Raw genomic sequence first — 11,628 nt, 5'->3', positions numbered from 1 at the left:
CTTAACCGCAAGCATGGCGCAACGCATGTCGGACCAACGCATTGTCGGGAGCGACGGGTGATTTCCGCATGTCGGACCTTTGGTGTGTCGGATCTGCGTGTGCATCCCGAGGTTTATATGAAAAAACCTTTTCAGATTGGCGTCCGTGGCCAAATATGTATCAGTTTAGGCCAGTGGTTCCCAATGTTTTTCATGTCAAGGACCCCCAAATTGACACCAATTAGCCTGTGGACCCCCATTTGAAGAGATATGTGCAGGGACCCCCATAAGAGAAGATTTTTACGGCTCTAGTAGTGATTCTCAAACCGTTTAATTTCAAGGACCCCCCAGTTTGACGTGCATTAATAGTCTGCGGATCCCCATTTCACAGCATTTCTATCTCTGGGACCCCCAATTTATATTGTAAAATCAATGTTGATTTAACTCTGAGAGTGTACAGGTCCATTTGGTTCCATTTGCACACTCTCAGAGTTACAGACACATTTGGGTCCATTTGGTTCCAAACTATCTCATTTAGCTGGGGACCCCGTGGAACTCCCTCAAGGACCCCTGGGGGTCCCCGGACCCCACTTTGAGAACCACTGGTTTAGGCCATGGCGTCCTTGACTTGAAAATGGTTTTGAGAACCACTGCCCTATTAGTGATCCTTCATCCACACGGGGTTTCCTCCTCCTCCGCCTCCTCCTCTTCCTCCCCCTCCTCTTCCTCCTCCTCCTCTTCCTCCCCCTCGGTCCTCCTGGCGTTGGAAGGCGGGGGTGGAGATGGACTCCTTCGCCGGGTCGGGACTCTGGTGCATGGCCCCTGTGTGACAGACACAGTGTGGAGAGTAACTAACTATACATTCTCTCAAGTACTGTACTGAAGATTTTGTTTTGGTTTTTACTTTACTGGAGGGTTTTTTTCTACTTTGGTAACAAATGTGCTTTAAAAAAATAAATGTTTTACTCCACTGCAATTATTTGAAACGTTTAGTTACTTTGTAGATTTGGATTCTTTTTTTAAGATATTTTTTTTTGCGGCTTACGCCTTAATTGGTTTTTTGAAGGGACAGACAATAGGCTGACAGGAAACGGGAGAGAGATGGGGGGATGACATGCAGTAAAGGCCGTGTCGGGCTCGGGAGTCGAACCCGCGGCACACTGCGACTGGATTACCAGTCGGGTGCCCAGACGGTTACGCCACCGCCTGGGCCTAGATTTGGATTCTTATTACAAAACATTAACGTCAGCTATTTGAAACTTGCCGAAGTATACGACCTCACAACGTCGCTTTGCAAGCTTGTAGATCTTGTCTTTTGTTCAAAAGATATTTATACATTTTGAACCCATGTGACATGGGACATTCTGCATAATGAGTACTGTTACTTTTGGTACTTGGTATAAGTATATTTTGATGCCTATTCATTAACACTTTGAATACATGACTTCTACTGGGAACGGGTCGCAGTATTGATACTTTTACTCAAGTAACATATATTTGAGTACTTCGTCTACGACTGGATAGACAGACAGACAGACAGACAGACAGACAGACAGACATTGTTTTGTGTGTGTTTATTTGATGTGTGGTTCTCCCAGGACAGGACGCCTTCGATCTGCCCTCAGGGATTCCGCATCTCCAAAACGCTCAAATAGTCTGGGAGTGGCGATAAGCAGCCGGGCTGGAATTATATTCCCCAAATCCCAAATCCTTGTGGAGCGTCGCCGTCGAACCTACCGCATCTCAAAACACACCGAGCTAACACATGCCGTATATATATATATATATATATATATATATATATGGACTTGAAGAAATAGTCAAATATAGCCACCACCAATACATGTGTATAATGTTTATATGATAAATTAGATAGATAGATCCCCCTTTCTCCTTCTTCCCTTTCTCTGATGGCAATATCAAAAAGATAGAGCTCGCAGAAAAACTAATTTCACCCACTGTTTTACACCTGTTAACCCGTGATGTGACAATAAAGTTGGTCCTGCGATTCTAGTTCTGATTCAGACAGACACAGAGTACAGTACACAACACACGCAAATGACAATGATAACAAAAAAAAATACATACTAATAGAAATAATAATCATAGAAATATGTAAAAATAAATAAAAACAACAACAACAAAAAGCATTTGTACATTTCTCTCTTTTCCTTTTAGTGAGGGCGTGTTATTTGGTGGTCAGCGCTGGGTGGTGTGTATAGCGTTGGTGTGTGAGTGGTACATACATGTGCTGGCTGCTATATGGGGAACACCCAGGAATGTTTAGTTAACTCACGCCGTGCCGTCCCGTCACACACTCAAGCCTGTGTGTCAAAGGTGTTTTGCAGGGTGTTGACGCTCGCTCGCTCGCTCGCTCGCTGGCAGAGAGAGGTAGAAGGTGAACTGAACGCTGAAGCCATGAAGGAGACCTTCTCTGTATGTTCTGGCTTTTAGGTTTTTAGGACCGGTATTTTTTTTGGAGGATCTGTGCGGGAGATTCTACGACCCCCGCAGTCCCAATACGGTGTCCTTCATGTGACATCCTTTTAATTGTCTTGAGAAAATATGCTTTTTGTCCCAAAGTGACTGCAAAGCAAATGCTGTTTCAAAAAAGCTTTATACCATGTATAACATGTAGGCTATATAACAATGCAATGTGACATGGCTCTGTTTACAAAATGCTGTACCCCCTCCAACTATACTTCCCCATTTTCAACAGTTTTTATTGTATTTTGACACTTGCTTTGGCAATGTAAACATATATTTTCTCATGCCAGTAAATCTCCTTTGAATTGAATTGAATTGTGACAGAACTGACGATATACATAAGTGTTGATTTGACTCTGAGCTTGTAACCAAATGTCCATTTGGTTACATGTGCACAAGCTCAGGGTTACAATTCATGGATAAATTAAAATGTGCATGGTGCATCATATTGTTGGTGTAAATTGGTTCTGAGTGATAAGAGTTGGCATGTCATCCATTTGTTTATGGATTCAAACTGTCATGCAATAATAATTTGTTCATGAGCATCGTTCAGGTATTTTATTTTATGGCATTTTGTTTGAAATCTAATTGTAAATTAGGTATTGCACGAACAAATCAATCGATTTACAGATTTGATCGTTGAACACGACTATTTATTTTATTAATTAATAATGAATCAAAACAAATACTTTAATTATTATGATTTATTTTCAGGAAAACTAGGAAATGGCAAAGTCTCCAGCAAACCTCAATAAAAGTCAATAATATTAACCCAACAAAATGTTATTTCACTTTCTAAGTAATTTACCAATTGTTGGTATGTTGTTGAATTTTAAGTCTAATGAATCTTTTTCATTAGACTCACAAAATAATGCATTATTAATATATCGATAAAGTATGAATCATATCATTGTGTTCTCTTATTGAAGAAGAATATTTAAAGATTGTCTATTTTGTTTACATAGCCTAATATAAATGGAATGACAGTTAGTTTGGTCATTAATTCAAATACATTTTCACTGATAGCGAGGGTTTTATTATTTCACAAACACTGTGGTTAAGCTATAATAAAACAGTATTATCACAAAGTGATACAGATGGACAATATTACACAAACCAGACACATGATATATCATTGTTTGAACTGTTGTCAAGAAATTGTATTTTTACTCTTTTCTTTTCTCTATATCAAAAAACCTCTTTTTGATGCAGTCCTACATTTTACTTTGTAACAACATAAAATTAATCGCCATAGTTTTTAGCAATACACTTTCATTTTGTGCTTAATTTTTTTAAATGCATTTTCAGTGACATTTTAGAAATATAATCATTATTGAAATTTGGGCATTGGTACACGTTAGTTCAAAATGACTGAGAAAATATTTGTTCTCACAGAAATGAAATATATATATATATATATCATTCTTTAACAATAATTGATTATTGATCCTGTATTGAAATGAGCCTGTTTGTCTGTCTGTCTGTCTGTCTGTCTGTCTGTCTGTGTGTGTCAGTCAGAAAGACAGACAGACAGACAACCTGTCTGTCAGACAGACAACCTCTGTCTGACAGCCAAATTGTCTGTCTGTCTGTCTGTCTGTCTGTCTGTCCGTCCATACGTAATGACCACCCACAGAGTCGACGTACCAACAGGTCCTTGAATGAGACGGCTCTGGTCCGTATTGGTCTCTTCGCTTCAGACCCCGCTGTACAGGTGACAAAACACCCACAATGCAACAGAGCATATATATATGTACCGCCCAATGACTCTAAGGTCGCGCAACATCAACATTTGGCAACTGAACCCTGGCGGGGACAATGCGGCGCAGGCACCCAGAGATTGACACCCGCTTCAAATAATTGAAGGAGTGTTGTAAGTTTCCTATGTGAGTCACACAGGCTCTTTTTCTCCACCCTTGAATGCTGGGGGAGATTGTAGGTTGTTGTGAACTTAAAAACCCAAGGCCTCTCTCAACTCATAAATTACATGGCCATAGACAACTTTAAGCGCTGTTGAAATGCCTCGAACAGAGCTTTATTTCAGCACTGCTGGAGCGTGAAGCTGGGAGCACCACCCCACAGGGAGCCCTGCCTGCAGCTCTCTCACAAGAGCAAAAAGGGAGAAAAAAAGACGTAAGACACTTATTTATCTTGCCATACCTGAGGCTTGACATGCCGGCTAAATGCCAGCGGAGCACCGAAGGCCTATACGTGAAAACAAGCACTCTCTGTCTCGTTAATGATGCTGATGTTCACACAACAGCTCCAACCTTTTCTTCTGGCGATTACGCGGCTATTATATATGCCCCTCCGCGTGCGTATGTAGCATAAGCACGGAATTGCTTTCATATGAAAAGTTTTCTCTCCTGTATGAAAAGTCGTGCTTCCTGGAGCCTGGCTTACAACGCGGCTAGTCAGCAACAGCGCCTCGCTTTGAAATACGATATGGCAGATTAAGAGCTTAGTCATTAGAATAAACCATTGTGTAATTGACTCTCTCATCGCTTGGAATCTGTTTTTTTCCCCCCGTTTTTTTCCCACCTCCTCCTAGCTGCTACTACACATTAAACAATTTGAATTAGTTTAACCCAAGAGCTTACAAGTTAAATAGTGCTTGTATGTTAGTGAATGAAAAAGCACATATTTTTTATATTGTTGTCTGGAATTAGTATTCGCTTGTCGAAGTTCTTCTTCACATCATCACAGTGAGTCCTCAGTCTGACCACCCATGCAGGGGGTCTCTGACACTGCAACCTTTACGTGTGTGTGTGTGTGTGTGTGTGTGTGTGTGTGTGTGTGTGTGTGTGTGTGTGTGTGTGTGTGTGTGTGTGTGTGTGTGTGTGTGTGTGTGTGTGTGTGTGTGTGTGTGTGTGTGTGTGTGTGTGTGTGTGTGTGTGTGTGTGTGTGTGTGCGTGTGTGCGTGCGTGGTAACCAATGGACCCATAAGGGTTCATTTGGTCACACTTTGTACACGTTCAGACTTCAGAGTTACAAATGGATAAATTAACACTGGGGATTTTTGTGTCTGTTCATGTGCATACATGCATGCATGCATGATGTGTATTTCTGACTGTGTGTGTGTGTGTGTGTGTGTGTGTGTGTGTGTTCACATGCATGAACGCGTGTTCCTTCATGCGTTGTGTATTGGTTCTTATGACTTCCCTTCGCTATCTCTCTCTCTCTCTCTCTCTCTCTCTCTCTGTCATTGTACATCTGATATACATTAACTATTGTTATCTTTCCCCCCGGCATGCAGACCTTTACAGAGAAGGGGAACCTGCCTGCCTCTGCTCGCTATACTTCCAGTTCCTTCCCGCCCACCGCAGACGTCGACCGACGACCACAGCAACAACTAACGACAACATTACGAGCAGGCGAGTTGACTTCCCAATACACATCCATTCAGCCTTAAGAGAAGTGAGTCAATGTAAATGCAAACACAGAAGAGCCCAGCAGGGCCAACACAAAAGGGCCAACAATATGGATGCTTCGGTCAGTCCCACGCAAGCATGCACGGCATGCAGGGTGAATCCGCGTTCCCTCTGTTTGCTCATGTTCTTCTAACTGGAGATGTCATTAGTTTATACAACGACTGACTGCAGGTCGTCCCTCCCTCAAGAGCCTTACAGTCAGTCAGTCAGTCAGTCAGTCAGTCAGTCAGTCAGTCTGCTCTGCTCTGACCTGGCCATCACTATTGGAGCACTTGTTCCCTAAACACTGGGACATGATTCGGCACCCATGTTTGGGTCGCGGTGGATCCATTTTCGTGGGTCGCCAGAAGAAAATACCCCCCCTTTTTTTTCTTCGTTTCCTACATTTAAAAATATACATATTAAGCCTATAAATATTAGTTCAAAAGTTTAAACTGTTAAAACAATTAAACAATTAATTGACAATTAAAATGAAACTAATTCCAACATTTTTCAAAATAATTCTCGTATTCATAGTTTCTCTTTTTTTAATTTTTTATTAACTGCCTACTTGATCATACTACACTACAGCATCACGATAGTATCTAAAGTAGCAGATCCACAGGCTTGAAACCCGGCGCGAAGCGACTCACTTTGATCTTGTAGATCTGCTACTTTTGCTTAAAAAAAAATGTAATCTTAAAAGGTAACAGTTTTGGACATAATAATGAGGTTTCCACCCGACAGGGATGATAATGTTTTATCTCTGCTTCTGCTGCCTCAGACTAAATAATAATAATAATGAATAAATGACATGCATTTCCTTTTGGGAAATATCGACTGATAATTGTGTTTGTTTGATAGCATCACAATTAAAAGATCGAATATAAAATGTGTCCGCTATGTTGCAACATAACCCTGTTTGTCATTTGTCAAAATGTATTTATTTATTTATTTATTTCGAAAATATAGCATCTACAAGCGTCGCAGACACTGCAGTGTATAACGTGTTTCCCCCTGTAGATCAAGGAGGGCTTCTGTCCTTTCCTTTTTTAGTTTTTACAAATGTAACCTTTTTACAAATCTACCATATACACATAACATTTCTTACTACACAGATGCTACACAGTAAAGAGTAGTTGGATACAAACGTATGTCTTATCAGTACTCTTTTCATATTATATATATATTTATTTATTTTAAATGCAGAAAATAGCTTAACATAAGCCAATAGAACTTCATGTCTTTTCATGTCTAAATTACACCCATTAATATCTCAACTGTTAAGTGATTTTAAATATATTTATATAAAAATATATATATTTTACTAAAGTAACCTAGTAACATAAACCTTTGTTTGCTACAAAGATTATTATCTTAATTTAGCTATCTATTTGAAATCTGCAGTATAGGAACCCACGGTGGAATCTAACTTCCGGTGTTAGCCTATAAACCAACGTCATCACAAGAACAGATCTGTTAAACTTTTCTATCGAACTGTAAAATTAATTTAACCACGTGAAACCTATGTCCCTATTCTGTGGCAAACATTCAGCCACCGATGGGATGTACAAGCTCTCAACACACTGCATTATGAGCTTGTACATCTGCTATTTCCAGCTAAGAGATTTGGTGGAGGGAAAAAAAGGAGCGCACCAGGTCTAGAGCCTTGTGGGAGCCCATCATCTAAGTCTACCGAGTGTAAAAAATGGAACCAAATAGAACAAATTCTAACCCAATTAGACCTGAAAAGCCTGTACCTTCATGTTATATATATACCCTTCAATATGGGAATGTATTTGTGTCATTTTAGATGTTGCTATGTATATAGCAACATGGAAGTTTCTACAATTCGTAGAATAAAAATTCTAAATTCTATAAAAAGTCAAATTCTTCTGAAAACGTAGGTTCAGGATTTGGAAGCATTTTGGTCATAATCGTCCTCGGTTCTACAGCATATGGGCTGACGCGGCTCTTAGGCGCCGTGCATCACAATCACAAGCAGGCGAATCCTTTGCGCACGCACGTGAAGAGCGCTATCGCTATCACAGCCCGTGCTTGACTTCATGTGCTTCCTCCTCCAAAAAGAAGAAGAGAGGTCAGAAGACGTGACTCCCTCCTCCCCCCTTCCCCCGTCAACAATCCCCCGCTGCTTATGCTAAAGAGAGCGGATTTCATCCCTTAAACGAGCGCACATGCTGAGGTGAACGGAGATACATGCCACGATAACCCGTTCAATTAAGGCCAGCACCGTGGTGGCTGCGGGGCAAAATGCGGGCAGATAAATGACCATACAGTAGAAGAGGAAAAGAAAATGCTCAATGGGTATTAAAAGTATAGGGGCAGCTGGGCTCTTATCTGGCCCAGAGAAGATGCAACCGGGCCAACAAAGGGAGGCCTCAGACTAAGAGGCTTGATGCATGGGAAAGCCATGGGCCAGCCATTGTGACTGCCCTTCTGCTGAGCAAATAGTCCAAACTGTTCATTCCCCCATCTCCCCATTCTCTCCCCGGGACATTGTTTGTGTCCTTGCATTTCATTCTGACTGGGGAAGATTGCTCTCAGGGCCAGTGAGCAAACAGTCCAGAAAAGAGCCGGCTATCTCCTCGCCCCCGTTCCCAGGAGAACTAGCATTTTTATTTCAGCTCCAAGCTGTCAAAGGATTGGAGAGTTTATGTCAGGATCCTGAATTAATTGCTTTAAGCCTCGGGGCCGACGGCGGGCATTTTCATTTTATCACCAAATGTTCGGTAAAAAAAAATGTTTCCTAGCAAATGATGCCGGCCCCCACCGTCTCCGTCGCCGCCCTGCGGGCGTCGAGTCGCCAAACAGTTGGTCCCGGATACATGGATGATGAGTTTTCTTGCAACACAAATTATTCCTTTTAGTTGTCGTGACATGGTCGCCACGGTCCGAACAGAGATAAGCCTCGCGGCTGTTGACGATTTGGTGGAATTTGAAAGCAAACGCGCTGGAAACGTTTGCGTGCGTGCGTGCGTGTGCGTGCGTGCGTGCATGCGTGTACAGTGTGTGTGTGTGCGTGTGTGTGTGTGTGTGCGTACGTGTGTGTGTGAGTGCCAAGCTTGGCAGTGAAAGGAGCAGCATTGCAGATGCCCCAATAAAGCCTATAGCTGGTCAGACATTTGGTGGATCAGGTTTTTTTACCGGCTCCAAAACGTTGTCCAAACCGTGGTCCGAGGTGCCAAACAGTCTTCCGAGAGCATCTGCCGTCCTCCTATATATCCCATGGTGCCACTGCTTTGCTAAACCAATAACTAATAACTTTACGCTCGGACAATAACTGGGCTCTGCCACACTATCGTGTATATAGATGGCCCTGCTAACCAGCGTTTCCATGCCAACAACACCGAAGCCTCCGTTTGCTCCGTCATATAAAGCGGTCCATTTCAAAATGTTTTGAATAACTGACCTCGGTGGATTTACATCAATAGATGGATGTGGTTCTGAGTCATATTAAACAACGTACAAATGATGATGAACAGTGTTCCGTTCCCATCATATGATAGGCGCTTTCTTTTTGGTTTTTACTGACAAATCAGATTTATGGGCATTAACATTAGCTGTTGTGGTGTTAGTAGTAGCAGGAGGTTCATATCGTCTCTGTCGGGTGGAAACCTCATATGTTCAAAACTGTTACTTTCCAGGGTCCATATTTGAAAACGGCAAAGGTAGCAAGATCTATACAAGCTCAAATAGAAGCGGCGCCTTTTCGAGCTTGTGTCTGGGTCTGCTCCTTTCGATGCTGTTGTGTGACCAAGTATAGTTACGAGAATATTTAAAACGTTAAAACACGGAGATGAGTGGTTTTGTTCCCCGACGGCGACAATATTGGCGCTCCCATCGTATTTGGCAGAGCGTTGTTTTTCCTGGAGCGTCCAACAGCATCATGCTAGTGGTACTGAACCGGCTGCTGCAGCACTCACATTATCACCACTGGAACTGAAACGTGAGTCACCACCTGGGGCTCTGCTCCTCTTTACACAAATGCATCTGTCAAAGAGTACAGTGGGCCGTTGTATTTGCATTTTAAAAAGCGTCAGCGACGTTTCTCTGTACGGCACATGACAACCAAGGGCGTTATGGGAAGGACAAAATAGTCTCATTCATAAACTGCCTTACCGTGGAAACCCGTTATAATGAATGAATGGGTTTATCATGATTCAGTTGATCTTAGTCTTTCAACACTCCATCACAAAATATACTGATAAGTGATGAATACTTTTTTTTTTTGTGTGTGCGCGGGGGTACACGCCGTGTAATTTGCATCAATAACACAACTGCAACTGTCTCTGGCATTATGACCACAACAATGATGTTTCCGTTTTTGGGCGGGAACCCCTTTTGGTGTTAGCATTATGTTATGCTTTAGCTATTGAGAAATAGCAGATCTACAAGCTCGTAGCGCGCCACCGAGTGGCGCGCTACGAGCTTGTAGGTCTGCTATTTTTTTTAAATCGAAGAACGACTGACATGGAAACATAGCTTTTTCAGAAAACTGTCAGGATGTAGAAGACATTTTTAGAATCTGATCTCAGGTCAAAATGGGTTAATTTAACTGTGATCGAATGGAGCCCCAGCAGCACACATGTGCGTACCGCACGCCATTCACATGAATCAGTCAAGTGGGTCTTGATTTTTATCACATCTCGTCTTTCAAGGCTGAACTTCCGGAGATAAGGAGGGGACACTCCAATCGGGACCCATACATCTGGCGGCTGACTCCTTAATCTGACAGGATATTAAATGACAATCATCGCGCCTGTGTCAGTGTGAAGCAGGCGAGGGTTAAATAGTGTGCGTCAGGGGACTACTCTGCGACGGCGGCGAAGACACGGCCCTCTTTTTTTTTTAACCCATTAAGAGCTGAGGCCAGATTCTACAGATGTCTTCCTATGACAGTTTTATGAAAAACGTATGTTTTTATGCGAGTGGTTCTCAAACTATTTCATCCCAGAATGATAGATATTTGGCCGCAGACCTCCATCTCAAAAAGTGTTGCTCCAGGGACCCCCCCCCCCCCCCCCCCAGAAGCAAAGATGTGAGTTAAAACCGTTCGCTGTGAAAGTATTTATATTCAAAGATTCGCGCGCAAACTTTCAGGATTTCTCCAAGAAATAGCAGATCTAGAAGCTCGTTATAACTCGGCACTCGGTGCTGCGCTATATGAGCTTGTAGATCTGCTCTTTTTCAACGGCTAAAGTTTTAAATGACGATTGCAGTGGTTAAAAGCTACGAGGCGATACACAGACGCCCTCCAGGTTTCAGTGGATTAGAGAACGTAATCTGCTCGACAGCCCCACCGACGGCGCCCATAGGCTTTGCATCGGCAGCCCTCTCCATGATAAACGACACAGCCATTTATATGGGATTAAATCGGGGATTAATTTGATTCGCGTCAGGGTATGGGAATTCATTAAGCGGGACGACAGTGGCACTATACATGGAGGGGGAATTGAATTTGAATCTCCCCAAGGGGGGGGGACGGGGGGGCGACGACACACATCACGGTGGGCCATGGGGGGGGGGGGGGGGGGGGAGATGGAGGTCTTAAAAGACCGGGAGCTTATTGTTCTCCACTCTTAAGACATCCATTTTGACACTTGGTGCTTATATTGCCGGTTGTCAATTGGTTGTTATCGAATTGTGTGTAGCAGTGTTATTATAGGTGAGAGGGTGTGTCCTGTTAAAGGGACACGGATAGAGAGAGAGAGAGAGAGTAGAGAGACAGTAG

This window comes from Protomyctophum parallelum (genome assembly GCF_964188405.1).
Source record: "Protomyctophum parallelum genome assembly, chromosome: 20".
In the NCBI taxonomy this organism is placed as follows: domain Eukaryota; kingdom Metazoa; phylum Chordata; class Actinopteri; order Myctophiformes; family Myctophidae; genus Protomyctophum; species Protomyctophum parallelum.
Note: the sequence above shows the minus strand (reverse complement) of the source record.